Source organism: Scyliorhinus torazame, chromosome 9 (assembly GCF_047496885.1).
Source record: "Scyliorhinus torazame isolate Kashiwa2021f chromosome 9, sScyTor2.1, whole genome shotgun sequence".
Classification (NCBI taxonomy): domain Eukaryota; kingdom Metazoa; phylum Chordata; class Chondrichthyes; order Carcharhiniformes; family Scyliorhinidae; genus Scyliorhinus; species Scyliorhinus torazame.
In genome coordinates this window covers 42,854,567-42,881,904 of record NC_092715.1, presented here as the reverse complement: position 1 = coordinate 42,881,904, position 27,338 = coordinate 42,854,567, and positions in this window count along the sequence as shown.

Sequence of the window (27,338 nt, the reverse complement as noted above, 5' to 3'; positions counted from 1 at the left end):
AATCGGGATCCACGCCCGGCGCCAGGCCAATCGCGAGTCACCCAACTTGCTCTGCCCGGTGCGTTCTGGATCTCGCCCTCACTGGGCAAGATCCAAATTTGCATATTTGCATCCTCAAATGAGCCATTAGGCTCATTAAATACCCAAATGCCGTGTGCACCCAGTGGTGGGAAGTCAACGATTGCACCTGCGAGACCTTGACCGGGTGCCATTTCCTAATGGATGCCACAAACGTGGACCAGGCGTGATGACACCTCGAGGATTTTGCAGGCCATAAGAGACCCCCGGGAGGTGGCGGACAGGGCAGAGTAATACTCTGGCACCTGAGCACCTTGGCACTGCCAGGTGCCAGGGGCACTGCCAATGTGCCATGCTGGCCTTGCCAAGGTGCCTGGGTGGCAGGTTAGCAGTGCGAGAGGTCAGGTTCTGGGAGGGCCTTGCCCATTGGCGACGAGGGTTCCAGGTTCTGCGACACGGTTGGTGGTGAATGTGGGGTCAATAAAGCAGGAGGGGGGCTTAAAATTGGAGGGGGGTGGAAAGATCAGGGCTGTCCCTCAGAATGGTGCCCCAATCTACGAGGAGCCATTCCTGCTAGCAGGAATTCGATTTAAGTGTGGCCTCAGCTGGGAGAACCTCCCAGAGGACTAAAAAACTCGGCAAAGTGCCCGTGAATAGCAGGGTAAATCTTGATGCCGCAGCCACTGGATAAAACATGCCAAAAAGAGGACTTTTAAGTTTTGTCTGCAAAATTGCATCCTATATGTGGAATTAGAAGGGACCATCCTACATAAACCACCTGAACTTTAGCCTCCAAAAGAGGATGTTACATTTGAAGTCTGTAAGTATTTCTAGTTGTTATGCATTGAATGTGAACTTCTAAGTACGCAGACCACAGGTTGCTGATCAATGTTATACAATTCCAATATTTTTTTAAAGAAAGGTATTTGTTCCCCATTTTCATTTTGGGTTGATTTCTCAGGTGTAGGATGCATGTTGAGCATTAGCTGAAAGAAATGACTACCAATGTTGAAGTGATGCCAAAGCACAGTGTGAACTGACGGCATCAGAGCACACTATGACAGGAAAGTATAGCAATTGGCTTAGTTTGCTAGCTGTGCCACCTCTGAGGATGTAGGCTAAAGCTCGACTGTGAACCTGATCATATATTTTTGACTGATGCAGAAGAACAGTGCTGAGGGAGTGCTGTTTTTAGAATAAAAGACTGAATGTAGGCAACATCTAGTTGCCAAGTTGGATGCAAAACCCACTATTTGAGGAAGAGAGCAACATACACGCTGGGCATCCTGATTAATAGAGCCTTGCCAAGAAACAAGTTATCTAGTCATGCATATGCTGTTCGTGGGACTTTGCTACCTGCAAATTTCCAACTGCGTTTGCCTTCACAACAACTTTGACGACACTTCAAGACTAATCCACTGGCCATAAATCACTGTGGCCCTGGGTCACTATCCGTGTGGAGTTTGCACATTCTCCCCGTGTCTCATCGCCACAACCGAAAGATGTGCAGGGTAGAATGATAGAACCATAGAATCATAAAATTTACAGTGCAAAAGGAGGCCATTCGGCCCATCGAGTCTGCACTGGCCCTTGCAAAGAGCACCCCACTTAGGCCCCATCCACCCTATCTCTGTAACCTCACCCAACCTTTTTTTTGGACACTAAGGGCAATTTAGCATGGCCAATCCACCTAACCTGCACATCTTTGGACTGTGGGAGGAAACCGGAACACCCAGATTGGCCATGCTAAATTGCCCCTGTAGCCATCTGAGATGGCCACCTGCAAAGGACCATGGGAATTGTGGCCAACCCAGGACTCAGACAGACACAGAGCTTCTGTGTATTTGCAACCCAGATAGCTAGACCTGATCAAAACCCCTGCTCGTTTGCATTCTAATGGCCCAATTCCCCAGAACAATAGGACTGCACTCAAGAAACCGATACAGCCACAGACTGATCAGCGCCACTCCCTTTACTCAGAGAGCCCAACTGCCAAGGTCAATGACTGCTAAGGACCCACCCAGCCACCAAAGCACCCGCCCCTTTATTGGCAGAAATCGAAGGCAGTGATCGAAGCCCTGCCGAACTATTGGGTCCGAGATTAAGGACCGTCCCAAAGAGCGTGAAACTCCGAAGGATAAAAAGAGACACAGCCATGTGTTCAGCCTCTTTTGGACCTGGCCTGCGCCAGCCTCCTTTGAATCTGGCCTGTGCCAGCCTAGCTGCAGCATAACGACCAGACAGCCAAGTTCAAGACCAACGATCGCTACCTGACGGATGAGCCCAACAGAGACAGAGCCACTTCTTCAAACCAGCCTCGTGATCAACTTGCACAGTGCCGGTCGCCTGAAATTAAGTATAGGCTATTGTAGTTGATAGGTGTAGTTTAACTTGTAGTGTATTGTGCTTGCATGTCGAAGTAACCCTTGTGTGTGTGAATAAACCATCTTTGAACTTGAACTGACTAACTGGTTGTGTGGTTATTTGACAGATATACGGGAAGCCTTGTGGTTCAGTAAGAGAAATAGAAACACCCACAATATTGGCGACGCTGTTGGGACATAACATCATATCATAAAAAGAGCCACAGTATCATATTGGCGATCTAAAGAGCAACATTATTATAGTATTCCATTAAATTGGCAACGCCCCTGAATTGGAAAAAAAGAATTGGGTACTCTAAATTTAAAAAAATAAATAAATCACTGTGGATATACGAGTGATTAGTTTTTTAAAGCCAAGTTAGGAATATTAGCTCTCACAAAGAGACAGTTAATGGGTCTCATAGTCTGCACACAAGCTTTTTTTTAAGCTGGAAAGATGCGAAAATCTATTTGAACTGGTGTACACCATAAAGTTGTGAAATCTGTTGGGCTTATTCCATATTTCTGTAATTTTCCTGTTTTCAGTTTGGATTTGCCACATTTGTGATCGTTGTCTCTGTATCACCATGTTTCTCAATTGAATATGTCAAACCAAAGAAAGGGGAAGCTAAAATCAAGAGATTGATTTCATCTTTAGTTTCGGGAAGGTTCCTCTATTTAATGTGACTGATCTCTTTGATCATTCCTCTGTGAAATAATTTGATTTCAAATTTTCGAAAAGCCCTTCGTTCACATGACAACATCAGCTATCTGAAGAACTAAATAATCTGACTTGTTTCGCATGTTGTGTATCATTTAATCCACCAATTAATTCAGACGGAAAATCAAATATGCTCCTGAGACATTGAGGTCCGGGAAACTGAAAGATCGACATCTAATGGAAGGATCTTACAAACCGAGAGATCTAATGAAGCTAAAAGAAACGAAAAGGAATAATATCCATTAGTGATGCCTTTTGAAAGACTTAAGTTCTTTGAAGAACTCACTTTCATCCATTAACTTTTAATAGTCATAATCTGGCGAGTACATTAATCTAAATTTTTGCTACTTCAAATTACTTGCAGTTAATGACAGAAGCATGAGATAAATAATTTAAATGAAGCAAGACTTATGATATGCTCTGTCCAGGCTACTTAAATGTCGTTGGTAATAACTATTGAAATTTTGTTTGAAGTTATGGAAATAACTGATTGGCGTCACTTTAATGAGCACATTTACATAATTCAGCGCAACCAAGGGGCGTGATCTACTTGCCGCGTTGCACACGAACGGTGGAACGATGCGGCCGGTAGGCAGATGTGGGGAGATCCCTCTCCCAGGATCTACCCGGCTCGCCACGCCTCGCAAGACCTAACGCGATCTCGCGGGTCGCCGAGATCTGAATCTGGCCCATTGTCGGTGTGATCAAACCTGCACCAATCTCACTCTAAAATGCAGCTTGCCTGATCTACAGAGACCCTGGAATCTAACCCGTTCGCCTCGGAGACTTCAGCCGAGCGCCGTTCAGTGCTGGTCCCGGAGACTGGATGGAACCGCACTTGTGGGGTTGCCAAGGGGATCGAGGACCCCAAGATGGTTGCCTCCTAGGCAGGGTGGTACCCTGGCATGGCTGGTGTCAGCTGGGCACCCAGGCACTGCCAATCTGGCACCCTGGCCGTGCCACCTGTGTGCCAGCAAGGCACTGCCAATCTGGCACCCTGGCCGTGCCACCTGTGTGCCAGCCTGGCACTGCCAAGATGCCTGGGTGGCACTGCGCCAGTGATTGGGCCTGTGGTGTGCCCTTCCCATGAGTGGTGGGGTGCGGGGGGTTCCCCGCTGAGGCCCCAGATTACAACAAAGTTCCGATAGATAGCGTGGTGTTTCTTGATGCTGTGAGCATTGGGAAACACCCAGCTAAATACTCTCATTATGGGACTTTCACAGAATCACAGAATAATACAGCAATAAAGAGGTCCTTCGGCCCATTGAGTCTATACCTACACATGAAAAACACCTGACTTGTCTCCCTAATCCCATTTGCCATCACTTGGCTCATAGCCTTGAATATTATGATATGCCAAGTACTCATCCAAGTATTTTTTAAAGGATGTGAGACAACCCACGTCTACCACCTTCCCAGGCAGTGCGTTCCAGACCGTCACCACCCTCTGGGTAAAATAGATTTTCCTCAAATCCCGCCTAAACCTCCTGCACCTTGAACTTGTGTCCCTTCAACTAAGGGGAACAGCTGCTCCCTATCCACCCTTTCCATGCCCCTCATTATCTTGTACACCTCGACCAGGTCGGTTCTCAGTCTTCTCTGCTCCAGCGAAAACACCCAAGTCTATCCAACTTCTCTTCATAACTAAAATGTTCCATCCCAGGCAACATCCTGGTGAAACGCCTCTGCACCCGCTCCAGAGCAATCATATCCTTCCTGTAATGTGGCGACCAGAACTGCACACAGTATTCCAGCTGTGGCCTCACGAAAATTCTATACAATTCCAACATGACCTTCCTGCATTTGTAATCTATCCCTCGATTGACAAAGGCAAGTGTACCATATGCCTTTCTCACCACCCTATTAACCTGCCCTTCTACTTTCAGTGATTTATGGACCAATATGCCAAGATCTTTGTTCTTCAGTACTTCCCAGTGTAATGCCATTCATTGAATACTTCCTTGTCACATTATTCCTTGTTGCAATTTGGGTAGATCGCGCCCATGATGTCTCCAAAATGTCACCAGAAACCTATGTAAATTGAAGAAAATAGTAATCGCCTCTTGCAGGGAGGTCAAGCTGCTTTTTTTTTTAGGATTTACAGCGCAGAAGGAGGCCATTCGGCCCATCGAGTCTGCACCGGCCCTTACAAAGAGCACCCTACTCAAGCCCACGTATCTACCCTATCGCCGTAATCCCCACTTAACCTTTCTTTTTGGACACTAAGGGCAATTTAGCATGGCCAATCCACCGAACCCGCACATCTTTAGTCTATGGGAGGAAACCGGAGCACCCGGGGAAACCCACTCAGACATGTGGAGAATGTGCAGACTCCGCACAGTCAGTGATCCAGCCGTGAATCGAATCTGGGACCCAGGAGCTGTTAAGCAACTGTGCTAACCACATGCTACCGTTTTGATACACTATTAGAGCGATAGAAATGTGTATTTTCCTTTGTTACATTCAATATCATTGACATGGAAGTTGGAGTATCGCAAAGATAAGAAGAGTTGGCCAAAATTTCTCTGTATTCTCTACCTAGAGAAGATCAGGTACTCCATCCAAGGGTCAGACGAGGGCTTCCACAAAGCATGGGGGCCCATTCATCAGCCTGTTCCAAGATTTGTTCGAGGCACAGTGACTAGGAAGAGAGGGGTGGGAGGGGGGGGAGAAGAGAGAGAAAGACAAGGAAGGACACACACAAGAGACAGGGGCAGAGGGGGCGGGGGGGAGGGGAGGGAAGGGATCCCAAAGAAGGCACAAAACAAAGCACAGGCGGTGTGGGGAGGAGGGGGAGGGCCATGCAGGAACCCCCCTCCCAAAAGTAAACAACAAAGAACAACACCCCCCAGCCAGGGGGGGGGGGGGGGGGGAGAGGGGGAATTAAACATACCTCCAACACGGGAAGGGGGGGCGCTTGTAAGAACTGTTGTACACGAGACACAAACTGGCTTGTAAACACTTGAGCTGCTACTTTGTAAATACCATGCGTCTTACACATCAAATTGTTATACTGTCAAAGTTGAAATGCCAATAAAAGTATTTATAAAAAAAAAGAAATCCTCAGCATTAGAGTGAAAACTTTCAGACATTTCTCCTGTGCTGCTTTCTGAATGCAAAACGCTGTCCTCAACATCTATTTGCCTCACTGTCAATCTGTCTGCTTCAATAAATCCTGCCTATCAATCTATTATGGTCTAAACATCAATGGGAAGAATTATTTATGAATTTCAGAATCTCAATAATATGGTGCATCCCAGCCATAAATGATTTGGAAACATGTCTGTGCTTGACAAATCTCTCTACTCGATACTTTTAATTAGTTAAGCTCTGCATCATTTCAAGCTAGTCGCAATGACAGTGACAAATCAAAGCTGTTGCACAACAATGTCCAGAATTTGAATTGACTGTAAGTAATGTTAACTTTGTAAGTTTTTTTACACAGAGGGTAGTGGGTGCCTGGAACTCGCTGCTGGAGGAGGTGGTGGAAGCAGGGACGATAGTGATGTTTTAGGGGCATCTTGACAAATACATGAATCATAGAATTTACAGAGCAGAAGGAGGCAATTCGGCCCATCGAGTCTGCGCCAGCTCTTGGAAAGAGCACCCTACCCAAGGTCAGCACCTCCACCCTATCCCCATAACCCAGTAACCCCACCCAACACTAAGGGCAATTTTGGACACTAAGGGCAATTTAGCATGGCCAATCCACCTAACCTGTACATCTTTGGAATGTGGGAGGAAACCGGAGCACCCGGAGGAAACCCACACACACACGGGGAGGATGTGCAGACTCCGCACAGACAGTGAACCAAGCCGGAATCAAACCTGGGACCCTGGAGCTGTGAAGCAATTGTGCTATCCACAATACTACCGTGCTGCCCTGAATAGGATGGGAATAGAGGGATACGGACCCCAGAAGTGTAGGAGATTTTAGTTCAGATGGGCAGCATGGTCGGCGCAGGCTAGGAGGGCCGAAGAGCCTGTTCCTGTTCTGTACTTTTCTTTGTTCTTTGTTCATGTTCTGATGCATTTATCACGAAGAACTAAGGACTCTCACGGTGCGGCGATCTCATAGAGTGCAACACCCATAAAACAGCCTGTATTGGTTGAAACTATTCACTTGAGTGTTCAATGATGCCTAAAATATATTCCAAGAGAAATTAAACTGAAATCAAATAAACCTTTCACTTAGGCTGATGTGTCAACTTAGCCTGGCCCTGTAAGAGTCATGCCTGAGGAAACACAGGCTGAAGATGAAAAGATGAGAACGATAGAATCTCATAAAAAGAGATGAATCAGATAGCTGCTTGATAATTAAATATACATTCTCAGATGAGCCTTCTCACATAATGCTACTTTAGAGCTAGGCATTTTGCTGATTAGTTTCAAATCCATGAATTGCCTATTTTCCATTGCATTGAGCACATTACCCTTACTAATCATACTTTCATCCTCTTGCAACACAGCACTTAACTTTGATAAATAAAGTACAAGGTCTATACATTCTGATTCTCAAATCAGAGTATCTGAAGGGCATACATTTCAAAACAAACATACTATGTAAGCAGCACAAATCATGCTTCGTTAATTTGAACATCTTTGCAATTGTTTTTGGTCTTCAAACAGTTAAAAGACCACATTAGCAACCCGAATGTTGGGCCTCAGGCATGATGATATCCAGGCTGGAAAATGGGATCGCTTCCGAATCGGGTTGCCACTTGAGTGCACATGCTTCATAAAGGTGGCAATAAGACAACAAGACTTCAAGCCTTTAAGCAGTGCAATAGATGCTTGAGCTGCCATTAAATAAAAAGAATAAAGCACTGGGGACAACTAATACAATCAAATCCAAATTGTAATACTGTCATATGCAGATGGGAACTTTAGCTATTGGATAATGTACTGTAATGCATTTGAATACTTTTCCAGTTTCACAATACTGATCAATGCAATGACCACTTCAGAAGTATGCCCGATCATTAAGCACTGTTATCAAGACATATATGCATTACGTTCTTACATGAGAAATTAGCATCACCTTTTGTATCAACATGGTGAAGGTTTCAAGGACAGGGCTCTTTCATAGTTTACAGGATTTTTAAGCTGGTGTAAACCATGCTGCCTTCACAAGCAGGCTGACTCCATATACATTGTAGAGGTCTGAAAAGCCCATTCCTGCAATGGAGCCAACAACATAAGGACAGCTGGATGTGAGCTCACTCTATTCCATGCTCTTCAAAATTACCAGCAATGAGAATGGCATCAAAAATCCCAGAATCAAGTGAGGATCGAAGGGATTGGGCTGATTTTAACCGTTAGGTAATTAAAAGGCAGAATACTTGTTCTCAACATACAAAGCAAAGAGATAGCCATAATTCTGAGACCTAGAGGGATGTGAAGGGTATCGTGTTCCCATCCTACCAACTAAAACGTCGGTCGGGAGCTTTCCCATCTACAGCAGCTTCTCCATTATGAAATGGGAGACTGGCCGGGTGCAGGTGGGAAGAATAGCTGCTCCATTTTGTGAGCTCCTCCACCTTCAAACATTTTTGCAGGGCAGCACATGTTCCAGCCCACAGTCTCATTTACCTTGAGTTACAAGGTAGTAAAGTTTTTTGCATGTGTAATTCATTCAGCTAAACCTATGGGTGCGATTCAGTAACCCCGTTGCACCCGTGCAAATCCGGGTGCAACAGGTGAATCACGCGCAAGCCCAAAATAGGCTCCTCACAGGGCGGACGTGAATTGCCTCTGTGAGGGGGAGATCCAGATCTGCATTGTTAAATTAACCGTAAGGCTCATTTAAATATCCAGATGCCAGATTCACCCGCCAACCGGGATTCAACAGCTGCACCTGCCAGGATGCCCTTTAGTACTTATCCACACAAACATGTACCCGTTGCATCGGCACCTGGGGGGTCCCCAAGGCCATTGGTGACCCCCGGGTGGTCCGGGACAGGGCAGGGTGGTGCCCTGGCACTCCCCCTGACACCCGGGTACTCGGACACTGCCAGGGTGCCTGGCTGGCAATGACAGGTTGCATGGGTACCAGCTTGGCACTGCCAGGGCTGGGCCGGGGTGGGGGGGGGGGGGTGCTTGCCAGGTAAAGAGGGGGCTGAGTGTGGATTCCTGGGGCCTCCCTAAGGTTGGGAGGGTGAGGTGGAGGTCACAAAAATGGGGGTCCTGAAGGGGAGGGGAAGGAGCGGAGTAGCCATGTCAAAATGGCACCCCAATCTGCAATGAGCCTTTCCTTCTGGCGAGTTTCAACTCACCAGCATAAAACCCTTCCAAGTGCGGCCTTGGCGGAGAGAACTTCTCTGAGGCCCCAAAAAACAGGGACCTGCGGCGCCAAGGACACCCCATGCCATTCAGCAGACTTTAACTTGAGTCCGCTAAATTGTGTCCGATATAAATATTAGTTTGGGCCTTGTCATGACATGTATATTGTCTGGGATGTAAAGGGTTGACAAATTAATGATAATGATTCACTAGAGGGAACCACAGAACAGTCATATTTATCATGTGACTTCGGTGATTCTGGGCGTTGAGAGTTAGGAGAGAGCTGGATGAGGGTCAGGCATAGAGAGCAGTTATATACTTGAGAGTTCTGTAACTTAGAGATAGCATAGTTTTATACACTAACCTTCTACTTTAGAAATATGAACGAATCTTAGTAGTGTAAATTAATTTAGCATTTTGTTTGTTAAAGCTTTGTGTTCTTTATTCAACACTTCCGAGCCATTCAGGTAAAGCAGAATAGAAAGTACAACAGTCCTAGTTGGAGAATTGTGCCCAAATCTAGCACAGCAATTTTGGAAAGACATTAAGGCTTTGGAGAGAGTCCGTAAGACCTTTACTAGAATGGTTTCAGGGAGGAAGGATTACAGATACATAGATAGATTGAACAAGTTGCCGTTGTTTACTCCTGGTGGCACTGCCAGTACAGGAGATTCCGGCAGCTCTAGGAGTTGGGAAACTCCACTGCAGGGCCTAGGGACGCTGACAGTAGCCAGCAGACTACCTGATTGCAATTTAATCCTGATGGGACTCCCAGAAAATGCTGCTGGTGGGGTTCCCATCAGCTCTCCAGACAATGGATGGGCCCACCGCTGGGGCCATTAAATTCTGCCTATAGAGTCATTTATGGCACATCTATAGTGAGGGCAATAAATATCAGTCTTTCTCTTGACAGCCTCAGCCCAAGATTTCATTTTACTGCCATAATAGCTACTGATCCTGCTGTGACCCCGTTTACTTAAGCACGCTTCAGTAAGAGTCAAATTTAATTGTTTGAATCAATTAATGAAGAATGACTGTCTGACAGAGAAGCTCAGCAGATTTATTTTAATTCTGATATCTAGTCAAAGACAGAGCTTCTGAAGATCAACAAAAAATATTTCCCATTTCATTGTTCAGGTCTCATTGCCTACACTCAGCAATAATAATACATCAATCAAATTGCAAGCAATCTCTCCAAATGATCAATTTATTTTAACTATTTCCCTCCAGAGTCCCTGACTTAGGCCCAAAGCCTGTGTTTGCGTGGGTTTCGCCCCCACAACCCAAAAATGTGCAGGGTAGGTGGATTGGCCACACTAAATTGACCCTTAATTGGAAAAAATGAATTGGGTACTCTAAATTTTTTTTTTAAATGCTGTGACAGGGCGGAAAAGCAAATTCAGCCCAACGAGGGCCAATTTCAAGAGGCAAAACTCCTGCTTTATGTTTTCGGAATTGAATGGAAAGCCAATTGGTGACAAAAGATAACAATTTATCTCTGATTCAATTTTGGTGCAGAGCTGTTTAAACCTTTCGCTTGTGGTGTAATTTGACCTAAAATCTGTATATCATCTAACCTGAGCTATTAACCTCTCACCGTCCTAACAAGGATGCCATATAAATAGAAAGGAAATGTTGAACATTCCTTTACAGCAGTGTAATTTTTCGACCGTCTGCAATATCCCTGGGCAAGTTATTTAAAAACAGACTATAATTTTTCAAGGTCCTTTGCCATGTTAATTATACATGATTGATTGCATTTTAATGTTGACTTGAAGTAGTAGTTACCTCATTAATTAATGCCGATAGGGAGAGTTAATTTTCAGCTATCGTTTTAACATGCTTTTATGCATATTTATGGATTAGTTTCAATACATTTCTTATAAAGGAAGTGGCAGCACAAAGATTGTACTTTAAATATATTGACTCAGTGCTGCAGTAACAACAACAACTTGTATTCATATAGCACCTCTATTGCAATTAAACAACCAAAGCACATCACAGGAATATTATAAAACAAGATTTGACACTGAACCACAAATATTAGGACTAATACCGGAGATATTAGGGCAGGTGGACACAAGCTTCAACAGAGCACGATTCAGCGGCCTTGTAGCGCCGGACTTGGCTGTTGAACCTTTCAAGATGCCTTCATCGAGAATCGCGGTGCTCGAAACCTCTCACTTACCACGTAATCTCGTGGCACATTGCGATGTGGATCTCGCTCTGGCTGGTTGAGATTCAGGTGCACTTATTCAAATGTGTTATTAGGCCCAGGATTCACCAGCCTCGCCAGGGAGGCCTCAACCGGGCGCCATTTGGCATGGTTCACAAAGTCGTAAACTAGTCGTGATGGCACCTCGAGGGGGGGGGGGTGTCTCGCTGGGGAGTTGAGGCCCCAGGGTGGTCGGGCACTGGGCAGCCTGGTGCCCTGGCACACCCACTGGCACATGGGGCACCTTGGTACTCTGGCACTGCCAAGCTGGCAGGATGGCAGTGCCAAACTGCTCGGGTGCTAAATTGCTCATGCCAGGGGTCAAGCCCGCCGGGCCTTGGCCCTAAAAGGTGGGGTGAGGGCGAGGAGACCTCAAAAAAGGAAAGTTGGGTGAAGAGGGGGGTCCTGAATCTTGATATTAAGATAGCCTGAAGCCACAGTGGGGGAACAGAGGGGGAGGGGGTCGAAAGGTCAGGGTTGCCTTAAAAATGTCGCCCCGATCCGGGAGCAGTCCTCCTGCACTGGCTAGCTGAGCTCGACATTGCAGGAAATGACTTTAAGATCAGTCACGATGTGGACCTCCTCGCTGAGGCCAAAAAGCCCCGACAAAGTACCATTGAATAGTGGGCTCCAGGAAACCCTGCGAAACGCGCCTTTCAGCAGATTTGAAATTGTGTCCGCTCAATCGCGCCCGGTATATTTAAGTAATGCCATGAAGGAGGTATTATCCATCCTGCCAAGGTCACTACATTTTATGTCTTGTGGTTGTTAGTTTGATTCCCATCATGCCTATGTGTTGGTCATATTCCCAACATGCTCAGAAAGAGCTCCCATCACTACACTTATCTATTTAAAAGCTGTTAGTGCTCTGCTTAATATTAATCTTAATATCAAATTATTTCAATTACTCCACACTAGAGGAAAGTGAAGAAGAGGGGCAGATGGATTTGGGAAGGGAATTCCAGAGCTTGGGGCTTAGACACAGTCACCAATGGTAGAAAACTCAAGATCACAAATGGTTGAGATGTCAAAATTAGAGGAGCACAGGGTGGCATGCGACGCAGTGGTTAGCACTTGGACTGCGGCGCTGAGAACCCTGGTTCGAATCCCGTCCCTGGATCACTGTCCGTGTGGAGTTTGCACATTCTCCCCATGTCTGCGTGGGTTTCACCCACAACCCAAAGATGTGCAGGTTAGGTGGTTGGCCACGCTAAATTGCCCCTTAACTGGAGAACAAATAATTTGGTATTCTAAATTTACATCAAAAAAGAATTAGAGGAGCACATATCTTGGAGGGTTGTTGGGCTAGAACAGATTACAAAGATAGAAAGGGGCAAGGCCATGGAGAGACTTGAAAACACGGATGGAAATTTACATTTTTCAAAGGGCTGTCACATCTCCCTAGTTTCAAGTACAGAGAAAATGAAAAATTGATCTAACTCTTCAAAGAAAAAGCATATACGTTTCTACAGTGCCTGTCATAACATCAGGCCCATTCATCAGCAGTTTTCCCTTACATCTTTCTTTAAGTATCTGTTAAGACTAGTTGTTGTGATGTCAGAAACACTGTGGCCAATTTGTACACAGCAAGGTTCCACAGACAGCAGTGAGAAAATGATCAGATCAATTTTTTGGGTGAAATTAATTAAGGAATACATACTGTCCAGGACATGAGGGAGAATTTACTTGCAGTTGTAGAAAAAGTGCCGCATACACCCGAAAGAGTAGGTGTGGCCTTCGTTTACAACTCATCTGAAGGATGGCACCATGGACATAGCAGTGCCCACTCTGTACTGCAGTCGAAAGACAGCATAGATTTTGTACTAAGTCTTTGGACTTTATGGTGAGAAACAAGAGATGGATTCGTGGGAATTTACCCTGCAGGGCAATGTAAATCAGAAGTGAGAGAATGTGTGTGCTCAGATGGCGTCAGGCAATTCTCATAGGTCTACCTTATCACAACTGGCGCACAGCAAGGACTGAGATTCAAAGATAGGAATATCTTATCCTTTTTAGCTGTGCAAGGCTCAGGGTGTAATCTTACTGCTCCATTGTGGCAGAGGCTTGGGTGTAAAATCTGGCAAGCTATTCAAAGGTGCATTCACTTCAGAGGGACCAGAAGGTCCCGTCGGTGGGAGGTGCGGGAACATTCCGGAATTCTCCCAACCCGCCAGCACTGAAAATCTGGTGAAAAACAAAAAAGTCAGAACCCCACTGGCGCAATATTACATTGCAATTCTCCCAATGGCGGGTCGGTCTTCCCACTTGCAGGTGGTGCAAAGACAATTTCCATCTCACGAGTGCTCATTAAAATAGTTGTCTGCCTGTGTCTCATCGGGCCTTCCAACCTTGTGTCACGCCAGTGGGAAATCACATTGACATCAAACCAAATTGCTAAAGAGTGGTGGGCACAAGGTGATTCTCAGTTTGCCAGATACTTTGAGGTGAGTACGACAAATTATTTCTGCCAAAAGTGCTGCACAGCTCCTGATGCGATGTTCACCACTCTGCAAGGATAGCCTGGTTCCTGCACTCCACCTCCATGCCAATATGGTCTTCATTGCTAGCAACATCCTGCTGGACCCATGGACCCTCCTGTGTCACTATCTCAGTTCAGTACTGCGCCTGAGGTTTGCCTTCCCCCCTCGTGCCACACACCAGTGTCTCTCTGGACAGCACCGTGCTGTGGAACTCATGCAGCCACCGCAACAAAGGTCCAAAGTTCATCCGGGGTGGGTGGAGTGTGAGGTGAGGGAGTTGGGGATGGGTGGGTGTGGTTTGATGATAACCTGACAAAGACAAAGGGGCAATGTGCAAGGAGGGCTGTGTAAGGAGCAGGGGTGGAGCAAGGGCTCACGATGACAGGCAGAGGGGCAAGGAGGTGGGTAGAGAAGACAAACAATGGAAGGCAGAAGGAAGAGCGACGGGAGGGAAGCTGGAGACCAGTCCGCATAAGAAGCTCAGAAACAAAGTGGTCAAAGAGATACCACATTGACTACTGAAAGAGCATTCATGAAGGTGATGAGCGTGGGGAAAGGTGGCTGAATTGAGGAACAGACTTCCTGAGTCTGCCAACCTTTTCCCTTTGACTTACTGACATCCTGCATGGTCTGGTGAAAACAGCTGGGCTGGAGGGAGTGACACGAGTGTGCTGCACTGGTACGTAAATATGGTACTGGGACCTTTAGTTGAGGGCGGGCGGATGAATCAGCTTCCGGTCCATCGGGAGAGTCAGAAGGGAACTTGCCTGTGCATAATTAATGAGGTTCCAAGCGTATATTCTGGCACAGCATCACACCATCGGTGGTACAGGTGCTGCTGGAGCATCCTGCCACTGCACTTTCGGCAGGATTCTCCGGCTGCGCACGCACGGCGACCGGAGAATCTCGCCTGAGGTCAATGGACTTCTCCATTCTCTGCGGCTCGCCCGTGGCGATCTTGCGACGAGGAAGGCGGAAGAATCCAACCTCCAAATGGAAGAATTCCACTCTTAGTATCATGGAATAGAATAGAATAGAACAGAGCTTTATTGTGCACGCAAAAGTGGAAATTTGGGGCGGCATGTGATGCAGTGGTTAGCACTGGGATTACGGCGCTGAGGGCCTGGGTTCATATCCCGGCCCTGGGTCACTGTCCGTGTGGAGTTTGCACATTCTCCACGTGTCTGCGTGGGTTTTGCCCCCACAACCCAAAGATGTGCAGATTAGGTGGATTGACCATGCTAAATTGCCCCTTAATTGGAAGAAAAAATAATTGGGTATTCTAAATTTAAAAAACAATTTCTGTTAAAAGTGGAAATTTGCCTTTGGCTTCATCTCCAGTATAACATATAGTCATACAGTCATTAGTTAAAACAGTAAATATTTCATGTATACCTACATTCATACATTTGTTCATATATGACACAAATTGATGCCACACAAATATATCACATTGCACTCTGCCAATAAAACACTCACTGCAGTTAAAACAAAGAAAAACAACAAGCTAAATTTACATTTTGCTGGTTAGTAAGCTTATTGCATAGGGGACAAAGGACCTCTTGAACGGATTTTTCCTGGCAATAGGCATTCAAAGGGAGCCTTTCAAATTGATGATGTAAAAAGTGAGATCGATCAACGATGATGACCTGAGCTTTCTTCTGAACCATGTTGTTAAAGATGCTATCGATCTGTGTCTGCTATCAATGATTTTATCTGCAGTGTTGACAATTCTGACCAGCTTACTTCTGCGTTTTGCACTCAGGGTGTGATTCTCCAGAAAGATTTCCAAGTGTTGTAGCGAGCGGGAATTGCTGCAAGCTTCCCTGCGCTCGGCCCATGAGGCCAGCAACGCTATTCAATGTTGATTGGTCCAATTAACGAAGTGTTATGGGCTTCTCGCAGCAAATGAAGGCTAAATGGCCGGGACTGTGCTCTCCAAACCCCTGCTAACAACGCCAAGCAGCACTTAAGCTGCACTTGCTCAGCCAACCCCAGCCAGCTCACAATGATGGCACCGAGGAGACCAGCCCCAAAATTCGGGGACGCTGACCTAGGGAGGCTCCTAGATGCAGTGGAGGCCAGGAGGGAAGTCCTGTTCCCCCAAGGGTTCCAGAGGGTGAGCCACAGGGCAGCCAGTGCTGCCTGGGATGAGGTGGCAGCAGCTGTGAGCTCAGGGAGTGCAACCAGGAGGACTGGCCTCCAGAGCTGAAAAAAGGTCAACGACCTACACCGGGCAGCATGAGTGAGCAGACACCAATGCCCCTCCCCCCAAGACAGCATCCACTCCCCAACTCTCCATGTTACCCCCAACCCGCCCTCCACTCCCTCCCCCTTCAAGTCCCCAACCCTCCCTTCACACACCCCTTCCCACCAATGTGAACCACACATGGGGCTAACGATGCCCCCTCTGTGTCACCTCAGGAAAAGCTCTCATAATCGCTGGGAGAGGGCCCAGACTGGCAGAGGGGTGCCAGTCATAAGAATCCTCACTTCCTTCGAGGAAAATGACCTGGAGGTGATGGGGGTGACCGAGGACAGATCGGAGGCTGGCGGAGGCCACAGACGTGAGGAACCACCGAGATCCACCCAGAGGACCTGCCATACGTGAGTTGTTATTGCCTTACTGACTGACCCATCCTTCCCACTGACCACATGTTTATTTTCCCACAGGTCCTACAACCTATGGTGCTGGCCCATCCCGGGCGGAACCCTTTCCAACCACCCAGGAGACCACCTTGGAGGAAACCTCCGAGGATGCCATCCTTATAGTTACGGAATAGCTGTCAGCCCCATCCTACCCCAGCGCAGATACACACACCTTGGTGGGAAACGTTAGTGGCCAGCTTCGGGGGCCTTGCCATTGCATTAAAATCAATGCTGTTTAGCCTAGACTTCCCTTGTTCTCTGCCCTGCTTTCTTAGACCATCTGTCCAGTCATGTTTTGTACACTCCCCCTGTGTTTTATTTCTCTTAACCTTACTGGATCCATTCACTGAGTTATCCACAGTTTCAGTACTCTGTACTGTGGTCCTTTGTTTTTAATAAATTTAGAGTTCCCAATTCATTTTTTTCCAATTAAGGGTCAATTTAGCGTGGCCAATCCACCTACCCTGCACATCTCTGGGTTATGGGAGTGAAACCCATGCAAGCATGGGGAGAATGTGCAAACTCCACACGGACAGTGACCCAGAGCCGGGATCGAACCGTGGACCTCGGTGCCATGAGGCAGCAGTGCTAACCACTGCGCCACCGTGCTGCCTCCTTTTTGTTTTTTGACGTTGGTTTCTATGCCTTTCACTTTTCCCCTTACTGCCTTTTGTTTCTGTCCCCACTTTACTTCCCTCTGACTTCCTGCATCAGTTCCTATCTCCCTGTCACATTAGTTTACACCCTCCCTAAAGCACAATGAAACACTCCCCCTGGGATATTGGTTCCAGTCCTGCCCAGGTGTAGACCATCCGGTTTGAACTGGTCCCACCTCCCCAGAACCGGTTCCAATGTCCCATAAATTTGAATTCCTCCATCTTGCATCATCTCTCAAGCCATGTAGTCATCTTATCCATCCTGACATTGTTACTCTAACTAGCTCATGGCACTGGTAGCATTCCTGATATTACCACTTTTGAGGTCTTACTTTTTAGTTTAACTTCTAATTCCCTCAATTCAGCTTGCAGGACCTCATCCCATTTTTTACCTATATGATTGGTGCCTATATGCACCATAGCAACTGGCTGTTCACCCTCCGCCTCCAGAATGTTCTGCAGCCGCTCTGAGACATCTTTGACCCTTGCACCAGGGAAGCAACATACCATCCTGGAGTCTCGTTTGCATTCGCAGAAATGCCTATCTATTCCCCTGACAATCAAATCCCTTATCACTGTAGCTCTGCCATTCTTTTTCCTGCCCTCCTGTGTAGCAGAGCCAACCACGGTGCCATGAACCTGGCTGCTGTTGCCTTCCCCTGGTGAGCCATATTCCCCAACTGTATCCAAAATGGTATACCTGTTTTGACTGCAGAGATGACCGCAGGAGACCCCTGCACTGTCTTCCTACTCTTCCTCTGTCTGGTGGTCACCCATTCCCTATCTTCCTCAGTAATTTTAATCTGCGGTGTGACCAACTTACTGAACATGCTACCTTTGATTTCCTTAGAATCGCAAATGCTCCAAAGTGAATCCACCTGCATCTCCAGAGCCATCAAGCAGCCTGACAGGAGCTGAAGTAGGTCACACTTCCTGCATATGAGAGAGTCAGGGACACCGGAAATGTCCCTGAATTCCCACATCGCACTGGAGGAGCATGACACGGGTCTGGGATCTCATGCCATAACTTAACCCTTGAGTTAACTTTACAACAATGCCAAGAAAGAATAAGAGTAAAGAGGAGTCCCAGAGGCTACGGGCTCAGGAGATGTTGCTGGCAATGCGTGACACTGAGGCCAACACTGTTCGGGAGGCAACCGCAGTGGAGAGTCTGGTGAAGGTGTCCAAGGCATCGTGCAGTTGGTGACGACCATGGCTGAGGGCCTCCGGAGAATGTCTGCTTCGCTGGGGGATTTGACCCAGTACCAGGCTGACCCTACAAAGAACAAAGAACAAAGAAATGTACAGCACAGGAACAGGCCCTTCGGCCCTCCAAGCCCGTGCCGACCATGCTGCCCGACTAAACTACAATTCTCTATACTTCCTGGGTCCGTATCCTTCTATTCCCATCCTATTCATATATTTGTCAAGATGCCCCTTAAATGTCCCTATCGTCCCTGCTTCCACTACCTCCTCCGGTAGCGAGTTCCAGGCACCCACTACCCTCTGCGTAAAAAACTTGCCTCGTACATCTACTCTAAACCTTGTCCCTCTCACCTTAAACCTATGCCCCCTAGTAATTGACCCCTCTACCCTGGGGAAAAGCCTCTGACTATCCACTCTGCCTATGCCCCTCATAATTTTGTATACCTCTATCAGGTCTCCCCTCAACCTCCTTCGTTCCAGTGAGAACAAACCGAGTTTATTCAACCGCTCCTCATAGCTAATGCCCTCCATACCAGGCAACATTCTGGTAAATCTCTTCTGCACCCTCTCTAAAGCCTCCACATCCTTCTGGTAGTGTGGCGACCAGAATTGAACACTATACTCCAAGTGTGGCCTAACTAAGGTTCTATACAGCTGCAACATGACTTGCCAATTCTTATACTCAATGCCCCGGCCAATGAAGGCAAGCATGCCGTATGCCTTCTTGACTACCTTCTCCACCTGTGTTGCCCCTTTCAATGACCTGTGGACCTGTACTCCTAGATCTCTTTGACTTTCAATACTCTTGAGGGTTCTACCATTCACTGTATATTCCCTACCTGCATTAGACCTTCCAAAATGCATTACCTCACATTTGTCCGGATTAAACTCCATCTGCCATCTCTCCGCCCAAGTCTCCAGACAATCTAAATCCTGCTGTATCCTCCGACAGTCCTCATCGCTATCCGCAATTCCACCAACCTTTGTGTCGTCTGCAAACTTACTAATCAGACCAGTTACATTTTCCTCCAAATCATTTATATATACTACAAAGAGCAAAGGTCCCAGCACTGATCCCTGTGGAACACCACTGGTCACAGCCCTCCAATTAGAAAAACATCCCTCCATTGCTACTCTCTGCCTTCTATGGCCTAGCCAGTTCTGTATCCACCTTGCCAGCTCACCCCTGATCCCGTGTGACTTCACCTTTTGTACTAGTCTACCATGAGGGACCTTGTCAAAGGCCTTACTGAAGTCCATATAGTCAACATCTACTGCCCTACCTGCATCAATCATCTTAGTGACCTCCTCGAAAAACTCTATCAAGTTAGTGAGACACGACCTCCCCTTCACAAAACCGTGCTGCCTCTCACTAATACGTCCATTTGCTTCCAAATGGGAGTAGATCCTGTCTCGAAGAATTCTCTCCAGTAATTTCCCTACCACTGAAGTAAGGCTCACCGGCCTGTAGTTCCCGGGATTATCCTTGCTACCCTTCTTAAACAGAGGAACAACATTGGCTATTCTCCAGTCCTCCGGGACATCCCCTGAAGACAGCGAGGATCCAAAGATTTCTGTCAAGGCCTCAGCAATTTCCTCTCCAGCCTCCTTCAGTATTCTGGGGGAGATCCCATCAGGCCCTGGGGACTTATCTACCTTAATATTTTTTAAGACACCCAACACCTTGTCTTTTTGGATCACAATGTGACCCAGGCTATCTACACCCCCTTCTCCAGACTCAACATCTACCAATTCCTTCTCTTTGGTGAATACTGATGCAAAGTATTCATTTAGTACCTCGCCCATTTCCTCTGGCTCCACACATAGATTCCCTTGCCTATCCTTCAGTGGGCCAACCCTTTCCCTGGCTACCCTCTTGCTTTTTATGTACGTGTAAAAAGCCTTGGGATTTTCCTTAACCCTATTTGCCAATGACTTTTCGTGACCCCTTCTAGCCCTCCTGACTCCTTGCTTAAGTTCCTTCCTACTTTCCTTATATTCCACGCAGGCTTTGTCTGTTCCCAGCCTTTTAGCCCTGACAAATGCCTCCTTTTTCTTTTTGACGAGGCCTACAATATCACTCATCATCCAAGGTTCCCGAAAATTGCCGTATTTATCTTTCTTCCTCACAGGAACATGCCGGTCCTGTATTCCTTTCAACTGCCACTTGAAAGCCTCCCACATGTCAGATGTTGATTTGCCCTCAAACATCCGCCCCCAATCTATGTTCTTCAGTTCCCGCCTAATATTGTTATAATTAGCCTTCCTCCAATTTAGCACATTCATCCTCGGACCACTCTTATCCTTGTCCACCAGTACTTTAAAACTTACTGAATTGTGGTCACTGTTACCAAAATGCTCCCCTACTGAAACATCTACCACCTGGCCGGACTCATTCCCCAATACCAGGTCCAGTACCGCCCCTTCCCTAGTTGGACTGTCTACATATTGTTTTAAGAAGCCCTCCTGGATGCTCCTTACGGACATGTCCCGCAGAACATGACAGGAGTGGCCGAGGTGCTGCGGAACTTGTCTCAGTCACAAATGGGCATTGCCGAGGCCTCCAGAGCACGTCCCAGTCACTGAGGAGTCGTCAAGGGCATCGAGACGATGGTGCAGACCATGGGAAAGCGCCACGGCTGGCAGAGCCAGATGATGAAGGGGCAACCGGGACTCGAACCAGCTGCCCCTCTGTCCCAAGGAGAACCCCAGGGCACCGAGTGGGAGGAGGGGGTGCTGCATGCCAACCCGGACCCGTTTCATGGAGTTGCGACCATGGCCACCAGCTCTCCCGAGTTCCACTTGTCAGGTGGATGTACTTTAAGAAATGGATGATTATCAAATAGCTGCAGTGATGTCAGTGTGTGGGTGGAGCTGGGCTGTCTGTCTGTCTTTCACTTTCATTTTTGGGCTGGCAGCTGCAGTGTGTTTTGGGTTTTGTTTTCAGAGGTGAAGAGCTGCATTCACAGCAAGAAGATGTTATGATCTCTCTCTGCAATCTAAAGATCACTTGATGATTTCAAAGTAATTCCTGTTTCGGTAGAGAATTTAAACCTGCTGCCTTTATTTTAAAAAGGATTAAACTTATGGATGTTGTTTGGGAAGTTATTAAGGGTTACCTGCAGAATATTGTATTTGGGAAAGTATCAGTGTTTGTAGTTGATAAGATGTTTACCGTGTGTTTATAAAACGTTAACTGGATTCACAGAATAAACATTGTTTTGTTTACAACATACTTTAGCTCTCTGTTGCATCACACCTGTAAAGTGCACCCTTGTGCTCCCCATAACCAAAATCTATTTAAAGTTGTGGGTCAGGTGAACTCTATGATATACTTTGGTGTTCTCTAAACGCTGGCCCATTATACACCCCTCTGATGAGGCCGCATCTCGAAGTCAGCACACAGGAAAGGGCGGTACGGCTGTGCATTTTTAAAAATTCATTTATGGGATGTCGGCGTCGCAGGCTGTACCAGCATTTATTGCCCATTCCTAATTGCCCTTGAGGAGGCAGTTGAGAGTCAACCACATTACTGTGCGTCTGGAGTCACATATCGGCCAGACCAGAAAAGGACGGCTAAACGCGCTCGACACTGTTTCACTTCTGTTAAATCGCTCCCGAAGTGTGGGTAAATATCGGTATGGATCTGACTGAAAAAGCTGATGAGAAACACCCCGCCAATCTCACCCAAAATGACACGTAAAAATGTTTCCGTTAAATCGGGCCTAAAATCTATTCTGGGTGTACAACTCTCAGCATCGTGTGAATGAAAGTTCGTAGCCTCTGAAGTGAGACCGCTGATGACCAATGAGGTTTTTCAATGTGAGAACAGGGCTGAACAACATGTTTTTCATAAAGGTCAAGACACATTGGCAATGAACGATACCACCATTGAGCACTGACACGATTGACCTCCTACACTGTTCAACCTCGAGATGATGTGTGGAGAAGAACGCTGGCTAACATTTAGTAGCAAGAACAAGGTTGTCGGAGATAGAGTCAACCGAGAATCCGTAACAAATTGTGCCAAGTGAAGCCTATACACACCCAAGAACCTAACAATACCTGAAACAACTGTGGAAGACAGTACCACAGTGGAGGTCATTTCAACATCGAGTCAACCTCCAAATCCTCCATCGACTCCAGTTGAAAACCTACGGACGACTTCCAAACTCAACTAACTACACCAGAGGTTGCAGCCAACACGAAAAAGCAGATGCCTGAAGTTTGCCGACAGCCACACAGGAATCGACGTTCTCCGAAATGTCTAACTTATTGGCTGCTGTGTTTGTTAATTGTTCATATTGTAAATTTTGATTGTAAACGCTATACTATGTTTCATTGCAGGAACCTATAGAACATAGAACATAGAACAATACAGCGCAGTACAGGCCCTTCGGCCCACGATGTTGCACCGAAACAAAAGCCATCTAACCTACACTATGCCATTATCATCCATATGTTTATCCAATAAACTTTTAAATGCCCTCAATGTTGGCGAGTTCACTACTGTAGCAGGTAGGGCATTCCACGGCCTCACTACTCTTTGCGTAAAGAACCTACATCTGACCTCTGTCCTATATCTATTACCCCTCAGTTTAAAGTTATGTCCCCTCGTGCCAGCCATATCCATCCGCGGGAGAAGGCTCTCACTGTCCACCCTATCCAACCCCCTGATCATTTTGTATGCCTCTATTAAGTCTCCTCTTAACCTTCTTCTCTCCAACGAAAACAACCTCAAGTCCGTCAGCCTTTCCTCATAAGATTTTCCCTCCATACCAGGCAACATCCTGGTAAATCTCCTCTGCACCCGCTCCAAAGCCTCCACGTCCTTCCTATAATGCGGTGACCAGAACTGTACGCAATACTCCAAATGCGGCCGGACCAGAGTTCTGTACAGCTGCAACATGACCTCCCGACTCCGGAACTCAATCCCTCTACCAATAAAGGCCAACACTCCATAGGCCTTCTTCACAACCCTATCAACCTGGGTGGCAACTTTCAGGGATCTATGTACATGGACACCTAGATCCCTCTGCTCAGCCACACTTTCAAGAACTTTACCATTAGCCAAATATTCCGCATTCCTGTTATTCCTTCCAAAGTGAATCACCTCACACTTCTCTACATTAAACTCCATTTGCCACCTCTCAGCCCAGCTCTGCAGCTTATCTATATCACTCTGTAACCTGCTACATCCTTCCACACTATCGACAACACCACCGACTTTTGTATCGTCTGCAAATTTCTTCACCCACCCTTCTGCGCCTTCCTCTAGGTCATTGATAAAAATGACAAACAGCAACGGCCCCAGAACAGATCCTTGTGGTACTCCACTTGTGACTGTACTCCATTCTGAACATTTCCCATCAACCACCACCCTCTGTCTTCTTTCAGCTAGCCAATTTCTGATCCACATCTCTAAATCACCCTCAATCCCCAGCCTCCGTATTTTTTGCAATAGCCTACCGTGGGGAACCTTATCAAACGCTTTGCTGAAATCCATATACACCACATCAACTGCTCTACCCTCGTCTACCTGTTCAGTCACCTTCTCAAAGAACTCAATAAGGTTTGTGAGGCATGACCTACCCTTCACAAAGCCATGCTGACTATCCCTGATCATATTATTCCTATCTAGATGATTATAAATCTTGTCCCTTATAATCCCCTCCAAGACTTTACCCACTACAGACGTGAGGCTCACTGGTCTATAGTTGCCGGGGTTGTCTCTGCTCCCCTTTTTGAACAAAGGGACCACATTTGCTGTCCTCCAGTCCTCTGGCACTATTCCTGTAGCCAATGATGACATAAAAATCAAAGCCAAAGGTCCAGCAATCTCTTCCCTGGCCTCCCATAGAATCCTAGGATAAATCCCATCAGGTCCCGGGGACTTATCTATTTTCAGCCTGTCCAGAATTGCCAACACCTCTTCCCTACGTACCTCAATGCCATCTATTCTATTAGCCTGGGGCTCAGCATTCTCCTCCACAACATTATCTTTTTCCTGAGTGAATACTGACGAAAAATATTCATTTAGTATCTCGCCTATCTCTTCAGACTCCACACACAATTTCCCATCCCTGTCCTTGACTGGTCCTACTCTTTCCCTAGTCATTCGCTTATTCCTGACATACCTATAGAAAGCTTTTGGGTTTTCCTTGATCCTTCCTGCCAAATACTTCTCATGTCCCCTCCTTGCTCGTCTTTGCTCTCTCTTTAGATCCTTCCTCGCTACCTTGTAACTATCCATCGCCCCAACCGAAACTTCACACTTCATCTTCACATAGGCCTTCTTCTTCCTCTTAACAAGAGATTCCACTTCCCTGGTAAACCACGGTTCCCTCGCTCGACGCCTTCCTCCCTGTCTGACCGGTACATACTTATCAAGAACACGCAGTAGCTGATCCTTGAACAAGCCCCACTTATCCAGTGTGCCCAACACTTGCAGCCTACTTCTCCACCTTATCCCCCCCAAGTCACGTCTAATGGCATCATAATTGCCCTTCCCCCAGCTATAACTCTTGCCCTGCGGTGTATACTTATCCCTTTCCATCATTAACGTAAACGTCACCGAATTGTGGTCACTGTCCCCAAAGTGCTCTCCTACCTCCAAATCCAACACCTGGCCTGGTTCATTACCCAAAACCAAATCCAACGTGGCCTCGCCTCTTGTTGGCCTGTCAACATATTGTTTCAGGAAACCCTCCTGCACACACTGTACAAAAAACGACCCATCTATTGTACTCGAACTATATATTTTCCAGTCAATATTTGGAAAGTTAAAGTCTCCCATAATAACTACCCTGTTACTTTCGCTCATATCCAGAATCATCTTCGCCATCCTTTCCTCTACATCCCTAGAACTATTAGGAGGCCTATAAAAAACTCCCAACAGGGTGACCTCTCCTTTTCTGTTTCTAACTTCAGCCAATACTACCTCGGAAGAAGAGTCCCCATCTAGCATCCTCTCCGCCACCGTAATACTGCTCTTGACTAGCAGCGCCACACCTCCCCCTCTTTTGCCTCCTTCTCTGAGCTTACTAAAACACCTAAACCCCGGAACCTGCAACATCCATTCCTGTCCCTGCTCTATCCATGTCTCCGAAATGGCCACAACATCGAAGTCCCAGGTACCAACCCACGCTGCCAGTTCCCCTACCTTGTTTCGTATACTCCTGGCATTGAAGTAGACACACTTCAAACCACCTACCTGAACGCTGGCCCCCTCCTGCGACGTCAAATCTGTGCTCCTGACCTCTATACTCTCATTCTCCCTTACCCTAAAACTACAATCCAGGTTCCCATGCCCCTGCTGCATTAGTTTAAACCCCCCCAAAGAGCACTAACAAATCTCCCCCCCAGGATATTTGTGCCCCTCAGGTTCAGATGTAGACCATCCTGTCTGTAGAGGTCCCACCTTCCCCAGAAAGAGCCCCAGTTATCCAAAAATCTGAAACCCTCCCGCCTGCACCATCCCTGTAGCCACGTGTTTAAATGCTCTCTCTCCCTATTCCTCATCTCACTATCACGTGGCACGGGCAACAACCCAGAGATAACAACTCTGTTTGTTCTAGTTCTGAGCTTCCATCCTAGCTCCCTGAAAGCCTGCCTGACATCCTTGTCCCCTTTCCTACCTATGTCGTTGGTGCCAATGTGGACCACGACTTGGGGCTGCTCCCCCTCCCCCCTAAGGACCCGGAAAACACGATCCGAGACATCACGTACCCTTGCACCTGGGAGGCAACATACCAAACGTGAGTCTCTCACGCTCCCACAAAATCTCCTATCTGTGCCCCTGACTATAGAGTCCCCAATTACTAATGCTCTGCTCCTCTCCCCCCTTCCCTTCTGAGCAACAGGGACAGACTCCGTGCCAGAGGCCCGTACCCCATGGCTTACCCCTGGTAAGTCGTCCCCCCCACAAGTATCCAAAGCGGTATACTTGTTTCTCAGGGGAACGACCGCAGGGGATCCCTGCACTGACTGTTTTTTCCCAGTCCCTCTTACAGTTACCCACCTATCTCCAATCTTTGGTGTAACTAATTCCCTGAAGCTGCTATCTATGACCCCTTCTGCCTCCCGAATGATCCGAAGTTCTTCCAACTCCAGCTCCAGTTCCCTAACTCGGTCTTGGAGGAGCTGGAGATGGCAGCACTTCCTGCAGGTAAAATCAGCAGGGACACTAACTGCATCCCTCACCTCAAACATCCTGCAGGAGGAACATTGCACTCCCTTCCCTGCCATTCCTCTAACTTTCTACCAAGATCTGGCGAACAACTAAATTAAATTTTTATAAAAAATAATAATAATATAATAAAAATATGGTACTTACCTCAGACCAATGGGTTTTATTATTAGGTTAGAGGAGGAGGGCGGGTGGGAGACACTACACGTGTAGTGTCTCGGGTTTCCTCTCCACCAGAATTTATTGGTGAGGGTCTTCCCAGACGTCCGCGGGTCGACTTCCTGTTCCCGCCTAAAAAACTAATTTTAAAAAAAAAGAAAAATTCTCAGCTCCTGCTGAAACTGACTCACCACTCACCAGCTTTTCTCCCGCCGAAATCGACTGGCCTGCCCCTGCAAAGAGAAGTGCTTTTAAAGGTTGACTTACCTCCCAGCAACCTCCTTCCGCAATGCTCCCGCTGAAACTGACTCACCAGCTGCTCTCACGCCGCCGAAATCGACTGGCCTGCCCCTGCAAAGAGAATTGCTTTTAAAGGTTGACTTACCTCCCAGCAACCTCCT